Here is a 21,486-nt window from a genome sequence, read left to right as displayed (position 1 = left end):
TGATGGGCGCCATTTCTCTCGGCATGAGGAGGAAGTATGTTGGCGTCAAAATACGAGCAAGTATTCGGTAATCCAAATGCAGCCCTCCAGCCACTTAACATCGGCAATGCTATTGATCCCGACGGTGATGATCCCGAAGGGCCCCAAGCATTCGCGAGAGCACTCCGATCACTCAAGTGGCCTCATGGTTTCAAAATCACTAGGGTTGAGCCCTACGAGGGGCGGATGAACCCCACATAATGGCTACAAGCTTATGCCACCACTATGCGTGCCGCCGGGGGAGACACCAGTGTCATGGTGAACTATCTTCCCATCATGCTCATGCTGACCGCAATGAACTGGCTCACGAGCGTCGCTCTAGATTCCATCGAATCTTGGGAACAGTTGAAGAAGATCTTCATTGACAATTACATGGCTACGTGTACTCAGCTAGGCACCAAGCATGATCTGAATCGCATTTATCAGAAACCATCCAAGCTCCTCCGTAGTTACATCAGATAATTTTCTAAGATGAGGAATTCTATTCCCAACATCACGGAAGCAGAAGTCATCACCGCCTTTGTCAGAGGACTCCATCACTGTGACCTCCACTCCAAATTCAATCGTAAGCCACCAAAGGGGATTGGCGAGATGATTACAACCACCAATCAATACACCGATGCTGAAGAGGCCAAAGTTCACTTCAACAAGGATGCAGGCACTCACCGTCCAACTCGCCATAGCGACGATCGCCCCAATGAATGACACCATAGTGACCGCCTCTATGACGACCATGGCCACCATTAGGACAGTGGCCGTGATTAGCCGGAAGGGTCTAAAGCTGGTCAGTATCACCACCGTCGACCAGACAACATCATCGCCACCATTGACGAACCTCGCGCCAAACATAACTACAACGAGTAGTACAAGAAATCCTCAAAGGCCCATGCCCCCTCCACAAGAACAGCAATCACAAGATGAAGGATTGTCTTGGCTTGGCTAAGGAGTTCTAGGCCAAAAAGAAGGATGACAACAACGATGATGGAGCCAGAGGTCGCTGATCACCTGGGGACAACAATAACGCCTTCTAGGATCACGACAAAGTGGTCGCCACTATCTTTGGGGGCCTCACCACCGTTGAGAATAGAAGAGATAAAAAACTCACCGCCCGCCGGGTGCTCGCCATCAACACAGAAAATGCTATCGCTGACCCCAGCTATCGCCCCTGGTCTGAGGTCCCCATCACCTTCAATAGGGCTGACCAGTGGGCGAACATCCCCTACATAGGGCATTTCACCCTTGTTCTCGATGCAGCTATCAAGAAAGTACTCTTTAGGAAAGTACTCGTCGACGGTGGAAGTGCCCTGAACCTCCTCTTTGCCGGAGCCCTAAAGGAGCTAGGCCTTGGAGTAGAAGACCTCACTCCCTCTAACTCCTCCTTCTAGGGTGTGGTACCTAGTAGGGCATCCCGACCGCTTGGAGAGATCACCCTCCCGATATAATTCGACATGACCAGCAACTTCCATGTCGAGCACATCAACTTCTACATCGCTGACTTCAACACCGCCTACCATGCCACACTTGGTCAGCCAGCTCTGGCCAAGTTCATGGCCATATCGCACTACGCCTATCTAGTATTGAAGATGCCCACGCCTATAGGAGTTCTAGCCCTATGGGCCAACCTCTCCATCACCTACACCTACGAAACAGAGAATCTCTCCCTTGCCAAAGCCATAGACCTCTCTATCCAGATGGCTAGTATGGTCACCGACGCCAAGATGGTGCTCGCCGATGACCTGGAGATCCTAGCGCTGGAGCCTCCACGTGCCTCTGCCAAGTCTAAGGAAACAAAGGAGGTCGGCCTCAGCCTCGATGACCCCACCAAGATATCTCGACCCCAAATAGGAAAGCGCACTCGTCTCCTTCCTACATGCCAACGTTGATGTGTTTGCTTGGAAACCCCGCAAGGCTTCGTCTTGTGGGCTAGGCCGCCCCTGGGGGTGCAGCTCATGTGGTTTGCTATGGGTATCTAGGGTCATACCCCCCACAGGTCATGTTTGTTCCTCCTACACGTGCATGGGCTCTAGCGCTCGATGTTATGGAATATGAGCTAGCCAAGGCCAAGAGCCCAGTAATGAACTAACTGCTCGGACACTACTTATACCATGTATAAATGCGTTAGGGTTAACAACATGTCTCTTTTTCATCGCAAGCGCTAGCAAGCTACCTAAACACGCATATGTCATCGACTTACAACATTTATACAAGTACACAAATGTTTGCTTAGGCCCTTGTGCATCTAACTCCCCTTTCTAGTTGTTTCATACAGGTTCCTCCCCACTCAGGCTATTGAGCTTGGCCGTCACCATCTACCTCGCCGAACAAATCGACATTGTCAGCCAGCTTCTTCGCCGCATCCTCCACCTCATTTTTCAGCTCCTCCTCCTTCGTCGCACTCATCCCGCTGGTGAATTCGGCCCTTATTGCTCGAAGATCGACATCGGTTGAAGCCTTTGAAGTTCTCCCATGCCACCTTGCAACTATCGATGATGGCGTCCGGATGGGGCGGCCTATCATTGGGCTGAGGAGCTACCTCCATATCGATACAGTCGAGCACCGGCCGACTCCGGCCACCACGGCATCAGATTTTCCCCTCTGGATTTTTGCCTCTAGCCCCAGCGCGTCGAACTACGCCTTAGTTTTTCGACGGTATTCTGCAGACACCAAAAGGATTCATTGAACGAAGAAATCATATCAGCAACACCCTCAACCATGAATGACTCACCTTCCAGATCCTCGGCCAGTTTCTCCACTCACCCAGATACTTTTTCCTTCTCCTCTTAGAGTTGACCAACGAATTGACACAACCAGCTGAGCTCCGCATCTTGCTCTACAAACATAACGGTCGACAACAACATCAAGACTGTTCAACAATGCAGAACAAATTCACCGATCCACAATACCTTTCTTCTATTTGGAGACACTTTTTAGCTGCTCGGAGGTGCGCTCCAGCTGCTCAAAGAGGGTCTGCAAATGCTCGGATAAGGTGCCCTTTTGGTACTCTAGGTCCTTGGTGTTTGATTTAGCAAGATCCCTTTCGCACTGGGCTCTCTGTACGTTCTTCTCCATTAGTTTCATTGCCTCCCTTAGTTTCTCATTCTCCTTGGTGAGGGGCTCCATCCTTTTGATCAACTGCTGCTATTGTATGGTAGTCCGCGCTATGCCCTGCAAAGCACCAAAATTATAAAAGACCATAGTCTCCAATGCCAAAGATGGACACCATTGACACAACACTAACCTCAATTTGCTTCATAGCTATGCAAAGGGTGGACCATTGCCTCTTCACCTCCCTAGTGGTGTTCTCTTCTACGACCATAATTTCCTCCCCTTGCTTGTGGAATATGTGGACATTCTGATGTCATGATCTTCCATGCTCGATCTCCTCGACCTTGTCCTCTTCCTCCATAGCCGATGGCGCACCTTGGGGGCTTAGTGGCCACATGGAATGACCAACCACTCCCTGCAACATCTCAGGGTGTGTCGCTTGCTCCTCTGACGCTGCTGGCCTCTACGCCCCTGATTCTGACATAGCTCCGATAGCACCTGCTTTTGCCTTTGAAGATTCAGCGGCTCTCACTGTTGCTCCTAGCATCTCTGTCAAATCGCCCATCATTGTCGTCGACCGCTCTCCACCTCCAACTCCATCAGCAGCGGTGGTCGAATCCTCCACAAATCATTGAGCGCCCGGGGACTCTGGGACGGTGTCTATCCACAATGTCTTCATGCTAGGACCAGCCCTTGGCTGCTTGCTAGTCTGCCCTGAAGGATTCAGATCCTCCACGTGCCCCGTTCTACATTAGATTAGCCCATCGATCACCGACACTATAAAGATTGGACAGCGATTGTTGGGTTCATAAACCCAGGATCCATCAGGGACCGGCTTCCACACCTGGGCTCAGCCCAGGAAAACAACATATAGTTCATGGGCCGGCCCAAGAGTCTAAAACACAATGGGCTGAGAGGGCAGTCCGGTCGCCGACCGGAAGGTCTACCCAAAACCACAAGCACCCGCTCGTCAACTTCTTTGGCCCACCTCTCCGACCGGAGCACTCATTTCGGGCACCAGCCATCTCCGAGCGGTCTCTCCAATTGGAAGGACTAGCCCAAAACGCTGCTTCCTACTCCAACCCCGCGACTCCGACCCCGCAACTTCGACCCCACGACCAGGGCTCATGGGGAACCCTGCTCACCGCTCTTCTCTGACCAGCGCACTCGGAGCCGACTGGAGCCATCCGACCAGGGCACCCTGTTCGAAAGGAACCAGAAGACATGTGGAGAAAGGCAAGGCAAGGTTCACAAGTCAAAACCACTGTACTAGGGACCATACCCTGCGTGAAATAGTGCTCTGTAGCCATCCTGACACAAACAATGTTGTAGGCACCGACATCTCCCCTATAGTATTGTAGGGGCCGCTAAAACTCCCATACGGTAAGCCCCCCGCGTGTCTCTAGACATCGATCGCAGTATGGGCTCCAGGATTTGCCATACCAGGTGAACATAGCGCGGCTCCTCACATACCACTAGGCATCAAAAAGTATTTGCAGGTATCGGCGTCCATCCTTCCTGATGAAGATAGCTCGACCTCCCGTGCGCATCTGACACTCTACAGCAACATCAACAGTGTTAGGGGGCTCCTACCATTATCCAATCTTCATCAGCATGGGCAACAAGGCTTAGAAACATCCGTACTCTCTCCCTCTCAACTATAAAGCCATCCCCTTTATCTATAAAAGGGGATGCGCTCCCTCCAACCAGGGAGGTCGACTTCTTCAAGTTCAGACTCACTAGATCAATAGCTCAAAAACCCTCAAGCACACGCTCGAATACCTAGCTAGCAGCAAAGTTCCTGTCACTCTCGCCTCTTCCGGTCGGAGCCGACCAGACCTCTTGTACACCCCTCCTTTCTCTCTCTTGTTTGTAACCCCACTATAGACTTCGAGCACCTAGGCTCGAGAATAAAGGTCACCAACCGACTCCGACTGTACGTAGGGCACGTTACCCGAACCAGTATAATTCCTGTGTCATTGAGTGCTAGGCCACCTCCGATCATAACGTACAACAAAACTACAAATATTTACTAGTTGGTCAGTTTCTGCACCGACAACGACCGATCCCAAAGAAAAGATACTTACATGTTAGCTTCCCGATGAACGGTTCGGAATCGGCGCTGCCTCCCTAAGCACCTAGGCCCTGCTCTAGGGTCGACCTACGTGTCCTAGGCTGAGCTCCGATAGCGTCTGCTCCTCCCTTTGATCGTAGCTCCACGCGTGTTTCGCGTGATGACGTTTTGGTTTTCGGAGGGGGAGCTACCGGCGCCTCATCGTCGTCCGACCACTCGAATATCACCACACTATGCATCTGAGCGGTCCGACTGCCCCCAAATGAGATGTCGACCAGCTTGCGGGGAGCTACATCCACCGTTCTTTTTTTCTTTCTGGCCAGCTCATCTTTTGCTGCCCTTTTCCCTTGAACTTTCTCTGATACCAGGGGACTCCGCTTTTGACCAACACCTTCACCTCCGTATTCGAACAAGGTGCGGACGACACCTTCCTCTAGCTGAGTGGTCAGCCTAGCATCCACTGCCTCTGGCCATTCGCTCCTCAGCACGCTCGAGAAGTACGCTGCCCGTTCCTGCCAATTGATTTTTTCCACAAGAGAATTATTCCACTAGTCAGCGCCGGCATGGGATAAAAAGCACTAGGAAGAACAGTCGAGATTTTTACCCGAGGAGGTGAGTTCATGCAGTTGAAGGGTTTCAGCTACCCGGCACGGTGTATGACACGTTTGGAGCGAATAGTTCAGCGGCCCAGTGTAGCATAGCCTCCTTCGTTAGGTTCTTCGTCGTCTCTTGGGTGCCGTCAGTATCTCCTTTGAAGTCAAAGCCCGCAATAGCCCTCTCCTTGCAGGGCTATACACAGTGCAGTATGAAGTTCACTGCCACCACCACTTCGCTCATCTTCATGCCCCTCATTAGCTCAAGGAGCTCCTTCACCTATTCCATATCAGCACTGGTCGGTTTCTCTGACCAGCTCCTTTGATTCTTCCAAATCTGGTCGTTGTCACATTGGACGACAGAATCAATTTGCTTGATATAGAACCACCTAGCATTCCACCCCTTTAGCAAGGTATTTAGTGGCACATGAATGTATTCGCTCGCCATCCCATCGTGGAGCTATAGATACACACCGTCGATAACTTTGGAATAGCCGCCTCCTTTCTTCTTGTGTTAGAAAAGTGTCAGAAGAGATTAAAATGGGGAAGAATGCCAAGATAAACCTTGTAGAAGTGGATAAACATAGAAATATGCAAAATAGTGTTCAGATGAAGATTACATAAGCTCACTCCCCAATACCCCAATAGATCTCGCAAGAAAGGATGTACCAGAAGCCCTAATCCACGCCAGAAGTAATCTTCGAATACAATGAGTTCGTCGGTGTGTGGCATCGAATAGGGCTCACCGTCGACTAGACGCCATCCAACAGTGACATGATCAGGAAGAACGCCTACCTCCACCATCTCATTGAGCTCCATCTCCCCCATGAATGACGGTACCCATTCCTTGTCATGGCTTGCCCTAGTGATCGCCTTCTTCGTGTTACCACCTCCCCTCTTCAGCGCCATCTCTCAGATCTAGATTAGAATAGGTCCCTTTACGCAAGCTTTTTAGCCCTAGTGGTAGAGCACATGTGAATGCGAATGGGGGAGCATGAGGGCGAGGAGGAAGATGAAGTGACAGAGTGGTAAAGGTGGGAGCGTGGAGTGCGGCGATGCAGTTATAAAGACACCCTCCTGACTTTTCGCATTCAAGGGTTTTTAGGAAACCGCACCATGCTAATTTGTGCCCTTTTGAATTCCCCAAAGCGGCATGCTGGGCCATTATCTAGGCTTCCGCACAACTACGACCCATATCGCCCATTTTTTGATGCAACTCGGTAATGCACACCGAATATTTGCTGACCTCTCTGCAATACCATCAAGGCTCAGTAATTTCTACTGTACAGTCATTACTCTAGTTTTTTCTCCATGATTTGAGTAATCAACACTTCTTGATTTATCTGAGATTTTCACTTGTGGCTAGGGGACTACGTCATCATTATGATTCGGTTTCTCACCATACTAGGGACTTTTTTCTGGTTATTGTTGTTTCTGACCCTAGCACCACATGACCATGTCACCTACTATCAGGCTCGGGGACTAAGTGGGCACACTTCATCTTGCGGTGAATGTGCGCTTTTCATTTCAGGGCTCAGCCCGTGGACTGGTTGCTTGTTCGGCTAGTCTTCTGTCTTTCTTCTACTTTCTAGACCCTAGCACCACGTGACCACATCACCTACTATCAGGCTCAGGGACTAAGTGGGCACACTTCACCTTGCGGTGAGTGTGTTTTCTTTAATCTATTCAATGGAAGACTCCATGCCTCCTGAAGTTGAAGAAGATTATCTCCCTTTCTCGTGGTTAGACTCTAAGTGGGCACACTTGGTTCACAGCGAGGAAATTTTCGATTTTGAACTTGAGCTCCTTACATCCTTTTGGCAAGCCTTACTTGGTTAAGCCCGTGCTTGACCAAATAGTTAGGCTGGTCGGTTATGGTCCACAACTGCTCGGTGACTCATTAGGGTGGTCGGACTATGAGTCTGACTGCTTGGCTTTGTTTACACCTGCTCGGATAAGCTCAAGACGGCGTTGCATAGCGAATACAAGGCGCTCAGGGACTAGTTGTGGGGGGGTACGACCCTAGATACCCATGATAGACTACATGGGCTACGCCACTAGGGGTGGTCCAGCCCATAAGATGAAGACTTATGGTGCACGATACTACTCAGCGTGTACCGCAAGACATCAAGGGTGATATCCTAAAGATGCTATGAGATCTGTTAGGATATGCTTGATCCTATAATTCCTATAACCTGTTATTACTTACCGGTTATCTCCTAGATCTAACCGACTTATAACCCTACCCCCGGCTATATAAGGCGGGTATGGGACCCCCTCAAAACACACGGAATATCATACGATAGCCAATACAAACCAATAGACCATAGGAGTAGGGTATTACATCGTGTAGATGACCCAAACCTGTCTAACTCTTGTGTCTCTATTGCCTTCTTATTCTTGATTACGCGCACCTATGTCGATCAATCTACCTTCGTGGGATATGCCTTGAATGTTTGCCGATGATATTCTGTCGACACCATGTCTAAGGATGCATGTTGCTAGCAGCATCAGGTGTGCCAGCGCTGTGCTACCTACTTTTCGTATGGCCTCCAGCGAAGGCATCAGCTAGCCATACCATCCGCTAGGATAGGATGAAGCGCCACGACCAGCCGACGATGCCCGCGTACGGTGCCAATGAAGAACAGGGCCATGACGTGGAGCCATCCCCGTCATCATCTATAGGGCTGGTGGGACCCACATAAAGGAGATGGAAGACATTGTAATCCTAGAAGCCTCCCTCTCCTTATCTCTCTCTCTCTTTCTCTTTGACGTGACCTGCGTATTCTCCTTCATCTATAAAAGGGGAAGTAGGGCGCCCCATGGGGGAGACGGGTTGAAGGAGCTCAACCAGGCTCACTTTTTTCACCAGAGACTTGGGATGTTCTCCCTTGCTCGCCTGTTTATAACCCCCTACTACAAACCAAGTGCCGGTAATACGAGCAGTAGCAAACTAGACGTAGAGACATTCCGCCCGAATAAGTATAAATCCTTGTGTCCTCCGAGCACACCATCCAGCTCACACGCACAACCTAGAAATTTACTAGCCAGTGATTCGAAACACCGATAAGACTCTTAGGACCAAACACTAGTTTAGAAGCCAATTAGCCTATTTGTTGTAGAACTCTAGGTTCTAACACTTGTTTCCTTCCCTGCATTGAGTTCTAATGCTAACTGACCTCCCCTATTGTGGAAAGTTGACCTGTAGAAAACATTAACCATTACCGCCCACGCTAGTCGGTAGATGTGTGAGACTTGATGTAACACCCTAGGTGTTAGCCTTGCATAAATTGACTTGCATTGCATGAGCATGAGCATCATGCATCCATATTTAAGTTTTTACAATTGAAACATGTGATTGAAACATTTGCAACATTACTTATTATTTCATGTTTCCCTGTATATATGCATATGATCATGAGTGAATACATGTAAGTGATGGATGTGAGTCACTAAAACATATTAGCTACACTTATGATGACTAGTGGAACAATGTTCATGAAGATCCTTTTGTCTAATCAAGTACTTAAGTGATGCTGTGTGTTGAACTGGGAAGCTCTACGTGTAACCAATGCATGAAATGATTGTGTGACCTTGCAAATAGCTTAAACATGTTTAGAATATCATTATGAACAACTTTGGTATTCATGGTTAGGGCTAAATTGGTCACTAAGTCATAGTTCATGTACAAGTCATCATTTGAATGTAATGAGTTTGACCAAGTTTGAACCATATGATAGAGACCTTGCATGGATGTGGTCACTAAAGCAAAGTTGTAGTATTTGATAAGGGGAACAACTTTTATTTTTGGGTCATAGACTAGTTTGGCTCCCAACATGCTTAAATTAGGCTCAGAAGATTCCACAATGCACTATTTCCAGCACTTAGAGAAATTTTCTAAGTCAAGTTAACTGACAGTGCTGACAAGCTCACATTGGTGATGATATTACTCGGTACTGGTTGAGAATTAGCACATGATTCTTTAAGAGCAATTGGAGCTGGTACATAGGTCTACAAGTTCCATTTAGATTGTTTGCACTATGGAGCTACGGTTTAGCAGTTTGATCGCCTTGTAATCGCGTCGTCAGGCTCGGTTCGGGGCTCTAATGGCCAACTCATTCGGTCTTTAGTGGCCGACCGGCAGTAGAGCATGGCCGCCGCATGGAGGGAACGAAGCCGTGCATCACCGCCAGTCTGAGCAGCCAGGCCACGTTAAGCCACAACGCGCCTTCATCATCCCCAGCACTTGCCTGCTCCATCCCCGCGCTCTCATTTCGCTCTCTGCCTCTTCCTTCACCCACCCGCAGCAGCAAACAGCGCTGCCATCATCATTGCCGGCCATCTCGCTCGCCTTGCGCTGCATCACGTCGCTTCTCCACCACCGCAGCAATGTCGTCGCCACCTCCATCGAGCACCACGCCACCTCCGCTGAGCACCGTGCCACCTCCACCAAGCACCGCGCCACCTCCACCGAGCACCGCGCCACCTCCGCCGAGCACTGAGCCACCTCCGTCGAGCACCGCAGCCACTCCACCGTCATCCTAGAGTCTCACCGCGCCCACATTTGCTTACTAACCGCGCCCGGTATGTCGTTGTGGCCGCACCGCCTCCGACAGCCTTTCGCCGTAGCGGTTGGTGCTCTAGAACCGCCATCGTGTGCAGCAGCTCGTAGACTCATTAGATCTAGTCGTAGCGGTCACCGCCGGTGTAGCGCCGTCGTCCTGCTCTGCTGTGTCGCCATTGACGCCGCCGTCGTGCTTAGCTCCGGTAATGGGTTCAGCTTGTCAGCTCAATAGGCGCGGGAGGTCATGGGGATCATGGTTGAGTCGGTGCCGTCACCAGAGAGGGTCACCATCGGCGAACTTCGGTTGTCCCACGCCGTGCTTTGTATTGCCGTAACTGACGTGTGGGGTCGACTGAACCAAAGGCTCTAGCTGTCAGTGACTCGATGAAGAAAGCTAGTTCATTTGTTTTCAGTTTTGTTGCAAACTTTGAAAAAATGATAAGTAGGGTTGTAGAGATCCAAATCTTGTGAACCAAATTTTGTAATGTTCCTTAGGAAGTGTAGTATTTTATCAAAATATAAAATCTGTTGTTTGACACTTTTCACTATGGTTTCCTATTTATGTTGTTTTAAGTCTTTATGCCTTGTCATTTTTGTGTAGGATGTTTTCCTTGGTAAAATGGCATGAAATTTTCACAGTAGTCTATTGGTAGCATTAGTAAACCACTGTAATTTTTTGAGAATTTATGATGCACCTTTGGTATATGTTTATTATTTACCCGAATTATTTAATTAAATTAAGAAAGGCAATTAAATAATTAGATTATGATTAAGCATAATGTTTTCTATGGTTCTTATGTTGCATAGTAACTGTTGATGTCAATGGTAAGGCTTAGAATCCATTGATTGTATGCACATAACTAATTATCGCTTTATCATTCAAATATAAGACTGCATATATAGTTTTGATTGTGTGGATGGTTTCATATGGATAATGGTCTCTACTATAAAACTTGTTAATAAGAAAGTTGTAGATAACTTGCTAATCTACCTTGTGTTAAATTTTCACAGTCATAGAACTTAGGGTTTTCGAGTTCTAGCTGTTACAAGTTTGCTGTCCGAAAGGTTTACTTTCTAGACAGATTTGATTGAATGATTTGCTTGCCCAATTTAACTCCTGAATCACAGTGAGAGTATTAAAAGAGAGTTGTAGGTAATTTTATAAGCTTTCCAGAAAGTCCAAGATCACCACATTTGAATAAGTAGAACTTCAGTTATGAGTAAAACAAGTAGCTGCTATTTTGCGGTATAGTAAATGCATTGTTGAAGTAGTTGATTAAATAATCAAGAAGAAGTATGCACATACTCAGTAAAATGTGATGCACTTGTTATTACTTTAACGCCATGTTATTAAGAATGCTTACAAGAATCCATTCATCATGTATCATCATACTATATTTGTCAACATGTATGCATTCGCAATATCTTATGCCATACTCATGCATCTAGGATCGACAGAGGAGATAACGTTGTTGGAGTTCGATGAAGGAGAGGAAGGGGACCAATAGGAGATTCCTCAAGCCGAAGCTCTCGAAGGCGAGGAGCAGACCCCAGAAGAGCTTCCAGAGTGCCTTGATCACCGCCCCACTTACTTTCTGAAAGGCAAGCCCCAGAGCATTCTAAGTCTCCCAGTATTTTACAAAATATTACTTGAGTCCTTTATGATTGATGCATTAGGTTACAAGAGTTGATTGGAACCATTGATGCATATAAATTCCTTGTCTAGAAAAGTACCTTTAACCCTATATAGGTCCAAGATCGAATATATGCTTAGCCATGCTTAGACCGGTAGAAGTCGGGTGATTTCCTATCACCTGCGAGATATAGGTGGATACCGAAGCATGGTTGGCTATATTTGCTATCATGGAAAAGAACCATGGGGTAACAGTAAATCAAGGCCGGATGAAGTCTATGGTAGGTTGACTCATGTGAATCCGTCTATGCCGGTTAAGGACCGTACCGTTGTTGGTGCTTCTGACAAGATTGAACGCATGCCTATCACTTAGCTGGCCGGATAACTCATTCCAACCCTAAAGCCGAGTAGCTCAACTTAGGTCAGGCCCTACTCTATAAGAGTGCGCACTCTGAATGGTAGTAAGGATGTGTGGGGGAGCCAGACTGAGCCCAAGGGCAGGCTGGGCCTGAATGTCCTAGCATTTGGTTGTCCCTGATTGTGTGGCGCTAGGCAAACCCACGAAATGTGTACTTGAGTTGTACTAAAGGTGACCTAAGGCTACCGTGGCTGGTAGACCCAGGTTTGTGTTAGGAATAAATTCCTAGCTGGTTGAAATCAATTCGAATTGCCGTCTCTCCTGGATAGTGAGAAACTTGGCTAGTCCTAACATCATAGTAATTGTATTATGGAATACGATGGTTCGAATGAACATGGAATTACAATACCTGCTATGGTTACTATTGTATGCTCTTAAAATGATACACCACATGTTTGGCACAGGATAGTTGCTAATTTAGAGATGGATAGTCACAATTAACTTGATAATAGAATTATAATTGTATAACTGAGTCAATCACTTTTTATACAAAATGTTGTTAAGCTATATCCACTTATATAGCCTTGCATGATCCTTGGAGTCATTTTATTTCTGGTTTATGATGGGTAAGTCTAGCTGAGTACATTCTCGTACTCAGAGTTTATTTCCCATTGTTGCAGATGGCACTGTGTATCATGGTTATTGCAAGAGTTGCTTCTATCTAGCTGTGGATGAGGAGTAAGCCTTGGGCAGGCTTCTTTATTAATCCTTCTACTTGCTTTTGTGGACTGTGATCATATGTTGGCACTGTATCAAAACTATGTGGGCAAATGCTACTTTCAAACTTAATTTGCTTCCGCTTTTATCTATCAAACTTGGTTTGTAATAACTTTGTTTCATACTCTGATGATGAAAATGTATCTGTGAACTTTATGTAATATGTGACATGTATGTTGAATCATGTACGATCTTGGTTGTTGTAAATCATTTATCGAGACCCGTCGTGGCACTCAATGGACTACCGGGTTTATATGGGTTCAAGTATGACATTGCGACCGCTTGCGGGCTGCCATTGTACTTGTACTCTTATAAATTGGTCGATTCTACGACACTTGATGGCTCAGGAGTTGCCTTAAGTCAACACTATGCATATAGGAGTTGTAATGTTGTCTAAATGCCTAGATCTTGTGATGCTGTGCTTCTTGTGTTTCTAAATGCTTGAGTGTAAGCTATAGAAGCTATTTTGTGTATGTGAGACTCCAGATGTTGGGTAACTGTCGATAGAATATCGTCGATAGTCCTCCGAGGGGTATCCCATGAAGGTAGATTGATTGGCACAGAAGCATGAGATCAAGAACAAGAAGGTAACAAAAACACACGAGTTAGACAGGTTCAGGCCATCAGTATGACGTAATAGCCTACTCCTATGGTCTGTTGGTTTGTATTAGCTATCGTTTGATATTGCATGAGTTTGGAGGGGGTCGCTGACCGCCTTATATAGTCTGGGGAGCAGGGTTACAAGTCAGTTAGATCTGAGAGATAACTAAAAGTAATAACTGATTACAGGAATCTTGGGATCATACATATCCTAATAGATCTCATAGTATCTTCAGGATATCTTCCAAATGTCTTGCGAGAGGTGCCGAGCAGAGTCGTGCCTCGCAAGGCTTTGTCTTATGGGCTGGGCTGCCCCTAAGGGCGCAGCCCCTATGGCCTGCCATGGTATCCGGGGTCATACCCCCCATAGCTAGTCCCCGAGCACCTTGTACCTGTTGTGCAACACCATCTTGAGCTTGTTCGAGCAGGTGCAAACAATGCCGAGCAGTCGAACTCATGGTCTGACCACCGTGATGAGTTGCCGGGCAGTTGTGAGTAGTTGCCGAGCAGCATGTACTATCACCAAGTAGCATAACCCAAGCACGGCTTGCCTTAAGGGTGTAAGGAGGTCAAGTTCAGAATTGAAAATTTCTTCGCAGTGGACCAAGTGTGCCCACTTAGAGTCCGACCATGAGAAAAGGAGATAGTTTTCTTCAGCTTCAAGAGGCGTGGAGTCTTTAGAATAAAGCAAGCACATTCACCGCGAGGTGAAGTGTGCCCACTTAGTCCCCAAGCCTAACAGTAGATGACGTAGTCATGTGGTGTCAGGATCCAAAGTAGAAGAATAATAAAAGACCAGTCGAGCAGGTAGCTAGCCCTCGAGCGTAGCCCTAAAATGAGAGAGAGCACATTCACCGCAAAGTGAAGTGTGCCCACTTAGTCCCTGAGCCTGACAGTAGGTGACGTAGTCACATGGTGCCAGAGTTAGAAATAGAAAACAGTAAAAAGACCAGCCGAGCTGGCAGCCAATCCCTGAGCCATTTACGGAGATATCTAAAAAATCCAACCATGGAGAAAAAACCGGAGTAATGGTTGTACAGTTACTATTACTGAGCCTCAATAAATGACGGAGAAGTCGACGATTATTCGGCGAGTGATAACCAACGGCGGCGATAAATGAGCGACGTGGGCTATGGTTGCGTGAAAGCCCAGGTTATGGCCCATTAAGCCGTGTCGGAGAATTCAGAGGGGCGCAAATCGTGACAACGGTTTCCCAAAAACCCTCGAATGCGAAAGGGTGGGGAAAGTGCTTTATAACTGCGCTGTCGCATCCTACGTTCATACCTTTGCCACTTTGCCATTCCGTCCTCATCCTTAGCCCTCACATTTCTAGATTCGCATCCACGCACACTTCCGATGCCAGCCCCCATCCAGATCTGAGAGATGGCACCAAAGAGGAGAGCTGTGAACCCGAAGAAGGCAAGCCCAAAGAAGGCAGGAGCAAGAGCTAGTCATGACAAAGAGTGGGTGCCATCACGCATGGTGGAAGCGGAGCTCGAGAGATTGGTGGAGACGGGCATGCTTCCTGACCGCATCACCGCTGGATGGCGGCCAACCAGTGGTGAGCCCTTCCTGATGCCTAACACTGATGAAGCTATAGTCTTTGAGGATTATTTCTAGCGTGGGTTGGGGTTCCCTGTTCATCCTTTCTTATGGGATCTGCTGGAGTTCTGGATGATTAGTCTATGCAATCTCCACCCCAACACCATATTACACATCTCGATCTTTATTCATTTCTGTGAGACATTTCTAGGCATTCTGCCACACTTCAACCTATTTAGACACCTATTCTGGTTGAAGAAGAAGGGTGGTGGTGGTTCCAAGGTGGTCGGCGGCATATATCTATAGCTCCAGGATGGAATGGCCAACGAGTACATTAATGTACCACTGAACACTTCTATAAAAGGGTGGAACTCCAAGTGGTTCTACATGAAACAGAGTCACCATACAATCTGCTGCGACGTCCACCATATCTCGGAGAACCAAAAAAGCTGGTCAGAGAAACTGAACAGTGTTGACATGGTACAAGTAAGGGAGCTCCTCAACCTGATTAAAGGCATGGAGATTAGCGGCAAACTAGTGGCGGCGAGCTTCATAGTGTGCCGCATCTAGCCCTACAAGGAGAGGGCCCACCTGGGCTTTGACTATAGAGGTGATGACGACAGCACCTGGGAGAGGACAGAATGACTGCCAAAAAAATTGTCCTAGAGCGGGTCGTAGAGCTATTTACTCCCAATGCCTTGTTCAGCTGGCCAAGGCAAACGAGGACCTTCAATTGTACAAATCCATCTCCTCATGTAACCATCTCGATTGTTTTTTCCAAAACTTTTAATCCTGAAGCATTGTCGAGCAGTGAACTGATTCACTTATGTAAAGATCCATTCGTAGGAAAGAGCGGTGTACTTCTTTGGTGTGCTGAGGGGTGATTGGCCGAGGGGTGTAGACGCCCGGCCACTGGCTCGGCCTGAGGAAGATGCAACCAATGCTTCATTAGAGTTCGAGGGCACCAACGTGGGTCGGACAAAGAGTTTGCCCCCGGTATCGGAGAAAGTTTAGGGAAAAGGGCAGCGGCAGACGAGCTAGCCTAGAAGAAGAGGAAGACGGCGGCCGCCGATCCCCTCAAGCTAGGCGGCATCTCGCTTGGTGGCGACCAGACCACTCAAATGTGAAGGACCACGGTGCTTGAGTGGTCAAACAACAAAACTTTAGTGGCTCCTCCATCGAACACTGCATCGCCTCCGCGTAGCACGCACACGGAGGAACATGCGAAGAAAGGCGAAAAACTTCCTGAGCAGCGGGCTAGGGGAGTCCCTGCGCAGTAGGTGATGGAAGCCCCCGAGCAGCAGGCGGAGGAAGTCCCAGAGCGGTAGGCGGAGGAGAGGCCGACGATGGAGGAGACGGGACCTCCACCCCAGAGCACGGAAGTCAACCCCATGGTCACGCCTAGGTGCTCGGGAAGGCATCAATAGTTCAAGAAATTGTATCGGCAGACCAAACCATAAGTATCCTTGCCTTGGAGTTACTTTGTTGTCATTTCTTAGCTTTTTTGGAGCTTGATGAACTGACGTGATGTAGTGCAAAACGTGTGGAGGGTCTGACCCCACCAGTCTAGACTGTCGAACCACCAAGGGTTGATCCCATGGTGGAGGCAACACCGATGGCTCCTGTCCTAGAGTCCCTGAGAGCTCAGCAGCCGGAGGAGGAGTCAACCGCTGCTACTGGCGAACTTGGCAACGATGAACGAGCGGTGTTGACAATGGACGGATCGGCGGCAGTGCCCGAGGCAACGGCGGGAACCACCGGTTCTTTGGGAGTAGAGGCTGGAGTTGCCGGCGATGCACCGGAGTCTGGGGTGGTTAAGCCGGTGGCACCCGAGGGGCAAACGGTGCTTCCTGAGGCGTCGCAGGGCATGGTTGGACCCGCTGTCCGGCCACGAAGCCCCCGATGGTGCCTCAAGCTACGGCGGAATAGGACGAGGTGGAAGAGATCAAGCGCGCTGAACCTCGACCCCAATCTATCTGAATCCTCCACAAGCGTGGCGATGAGGTTGTGGTTATCGAGGAGGAAGACACCACCAGGGAGATGAGGAGATTGAAGACCGCCCTTGCCAGAGTGATGAAACAAATCGAGGTTAGTATTGCATTTGGAGTGCACATCTTTGATGTTGGAGATTGGAGTTCATCATTATAATTGTGCATTTGCAGGGGATAACTCGGACTGCTGAGCAGCGGCACCAGCTGATAAAGAGGATGGAACCCCTCGCCGAAGAGAACAAAAAACTCAGAGAGGCGATGAACCTAATGGAGAGAAACATCCAGAGGTCTCGGCATGAGTGAGACCTTGCTGAGTCCAATGCGCGGGACCTAGAACACTAGAATGGGGTCCTGTCCGAGCAGCTAGAGGCTACGTCCGAGCAGCTGTGGTGCAAAACCGAAGAGCTGGCGAGTGCCTCCACGCAACTAGAACAGATGTCCGAGCAACTCAGAAGTGTATCTGAGCAGAAAGTAGGCATGGTATATCGGCGAATGTGCTTTGTATTGCTAAACAGCCATATTTTTGGCGATGACTGTTGTGCTTGTAGAGCAAAACATGGAGCTCGACTAGCTGCGCCAAGCCCTCAAACAACTCCAAGAGGAGAAGGCAAAGGAGATAGGGCAAGCAGACAAACTAGCCAAGGAGTTGAACGGTGAGTACTCCCTGGTCGGAGTTAATGCTGAAGTAGTTTCCTTTCTTGACGAAACTTTGTAATGCTTGCAGACTACCGTCGGAGGGTCAAGGCACAGTTCGATGTGCTAGAGCAAGATGCCTGAACCCAGAGGGATGAGTTTGACGCCGTAGTTGTCGGAGTCAAACCAGTGCTCGACTACGTCAACCTGGATGTTGCTCCTCAACCCGACAGCAGGCCGCCATGCCTGGACATTGTCATCGAAAGGTGCAAGACGGCATGGGAGAGCTTCAAGAACTTCAACCACGATGCCATTGTTACTAGCATTACTCATGACCTTGCAGTGGTTCGGTCCCACTATCAATCTGTTGACCTCTAGGCAATAGGTGCCGGATTCGTTGAAGGGCTGAGCGAGGTGGAGACCTAACAGCTAGAGGATGAGGTGGAGGATGTGGCAAAAAAGCTGGCTGGCGACATCGACCTGTTTGGTGAGACGAGCGACGATGGCGAAGCTCGGTGATCTGCTCGGAGATTATCATCTATAATTTCTGGACAGTGTAGTTAGAATGCGCGAAAGTGCTTAAAACACTTATGTATGTGATAAATGTTATAAGGTGCATGTGTATGCAGTTTGCTTGTATTTCGGCGAAAAAAATCTTCATAGTTTTAACCATAACACAATTATACGTAGTATAAGTAGAGTCCAAGCAGTTGGTTCACTACTGACCCCCATGGCCTCGGCTAGCCCATAGTCCATAATGTCGAGCGCGGAGCTCGTGCATGTGTAGGAGGAACAGGCATGACCAAGGAACCGCAACTGACCACCCATAACGCAGAGTGTGGAGCTCGTGGCACGTGTAGGGAGAGATCAGAGACTTGGTCTTCTCCCTAGAGAATAGAGCAAAACATGTGCTGCTCGGCGGTTGTCGAAATAACTTGGAGATATACGTAGTATAAGTGGCGTCCGAGGAATTAGTTCTGTGCTGCGCTCTCGGCCTTAGCTAGCCCATAGTTCATAACGTCGAGCGCAGAGCCCGTGGACGTGTAGGAGGAATAGGCATGACCAAGGAACCATAGCCGACCACCCATAACATAGAGCGCGGAGCCCGTAGCATGTGTAGGGAGAGATCAGAGACTGGGTCTTCTCCATACAGAACAGAACAGAATGTATGTTGCTCGCTGATCGGCAAAATATCTTGGAGATTAGAGAAAAATCTTCGTTGATTTGGAGAAATGCGTGGCAAAATACGTTGGCGATTTGGAGAAAACATATTTAGCGATTTGGAGAAAATGTGTTCGGCGATTTGGAGAAGCTCGTTTGGCGAAAACGTTTGAGATTTGGAGAAACGTGGTCGGCGCAGTTATGGCGATTTTGTTTTGGAGTTCGTCATGGAGTGGCGTAGAGCTCGGTGATCGTAAGTGGAGATTTAAACCGTAATGGAGAAAAATGGAGACAAATTATGGAGACCAAAACTTTATTCAACATAAAGTGGAGAGTACATATCTGGTGCGTTTCAAGGATAGAAACGTATGAGGTGCTCGATGTGCCATGAGTTGGGGACATTGATTCCATCTAAGTCACATAGGCGATAAGACCCTGGTCGGGTAACTTCTTTGACGACATAAGGCCCTTCCCAGGGGGAGGAGAGCTTGTTCATCCCTTCGGTTTTTTATTTTCTGCGGAGAACGTGGTCGCCGACAGCAAATGAACGACCTTTGATATTGCGGTTGTAGTACCTCTGCAAGCCTTCAAGATATTTAGCTGTGCGGACACACGTGATTAGGCGTTCTTCCTCAGCCCTGTCGACGTCCTCTGTCCGAACCGCTGCGGCTTGCTCTTCATCATAATTTTCCACCCTACGTGCTCGGAAGGCAATATCCGCTAGTATGGCTTCTGAGTGTAACACCCCAAATTTTGAATTTTTGGAAATAGAGCTAAAATGATTTAATTTGTGAATTTGTGTGCTCATAAAACATAGGAAAATAAAAATTTTCATTAAATTAAAATTCATCATAATCTAGCAACATGGATGTGCATACATGCCGGTGCATTTGCTTCTTTGTATTGTGTTGATTTGATTCAAATTAGGAAATAAAAGCATTTAAAAAGTTGTAAAAATTTATTTTTGAAAACTTACCAAAATTTCTCAATTTTATTTGAATTGAAAAGTGTATTTTAAACTCTATTTGAATTTGATTTTGGTTTTGAAAACAAAATAGGAAAAAGAATTTAGAAAAGGAAAAAAACCCCTTTCCCTCTCCCTTTCTTTCATTCTGTCTCCCGGCCTAGCTGTCTCCTCGCCGGCCTGCTCCCAATCTCTCCTGCAGCCACCTCGACTTGACAAAGGCAGGAGCCCAGTAGTGAGCCAAAGCCCGCGTGGCCGCGTGGTTTTGTTTTCCCCACGCCGGCCCATCATTCCGCACGGCCCAGCTTCGTCCGGCCCAAGCCAGCAACGCCGCTGTATTCCTTCTCTCCCGCGCAGTCACCAACATGCGGGTCCTGTCTGTCAGCCTCCTTTCTCCTTTCTTCTCCGTGGCATCACCGACACGGACTCCACCGCCGCCAGCCGTGTCCACCCCGCTCACGCCCCGCTCCGCGTCGTTGCCGTGCCCGCCAAGCATCCCAGGCTCATAAATAGTCAGACAAGTCACGCCGCCTCCCTACTCCTCCCTCCAGCGTCGCAGTCGCCTTCACCGAGCCGCCAATGGCCGCTGCCGCGCCGCCGAGAGCTCCACTCCGCCCAACCGCGCCCGAGGCCACCACCGTGCCGTTATAGCTTCCCCCGAACCATCCATCGAGATCGCATCGAGCTTCTCTTGCTCCCCATAGTCCTCCAATGCCTTATGGTGACCGAGAACATCGAAGCTGATGCCGCCGGCGAGGTCCGGTCATGGCACCGCCGTCCAGGTATTATGCCGGCGACTCCCATCTCTCTCTCTCCACTCTCGGCCGTCCATCTAGAAATCTAAGGCCCTGATTACAAGATACCGGTTCGCAGGGATTTTTATTAAAGAGACCCTCGGTTTATTCGTAATTGAACCCGCAGTCCAAAACATGTTTACAGATTTTGTTTTCTTCTTTTGCAAGTGTATTTTGTTTCGATAAAGTCTAAAATACTTTTTCAGGTATTTACAGAATTGCCACTGATTTTGTTTTAGCCATAACTTCTCTGTTTTAACTCTGATTTGACCCATTCAACTTGCGTTAGGTTCATAATTTCATAATCTACATGTTCATACTACTGTTAAGTATGTTTTCAAATTTTAAAATTCAAGGATAGATTTAATCTATTATTTTAATAAAGGAAATCTTGTTTATTTCATATCTTCTACGTTTTAACTCTGTTTTAGTCCATTCAAGTTGTGTTAGATTCATAGCAACGAGATCTACGTGTTAGTAACAATGTTTATTATGTCACTAATACTGGAATTTCATGGTTTAAATCATATCTTGAATAACAATTACGCAACTGGGTTTTATAAATAAAATATGATTTGTTTCACTTTTGTTTTATAATTCAAATCTAAATATGACTTAAATTATAATCTCTATAAAATATCATATATATGTTTTTATATAATTAAAACACATGAAACTAATAGTTTTATGAGTAGATCTTTCGGTAGATGTATCTTTT

Source organism: Miscanthus floridulus, chromosome 9 (genome assembly GCF_019320115.1).
Source record: "Miscanthus floridulus cultivar M001 chromosome 9, ASM1932011v1, whole genome shotgun sequence".
NCBI classification, from domain to species: domain Eukaryota; kingdom Viridiplantae; phylum Streptophyta; class Magnoliopsida; order Poales; family Poaceae; genus Miscanthus; species Miscanthus floridulus.
Note: the sequence above shows the minus strand (reverse complement) of the source record.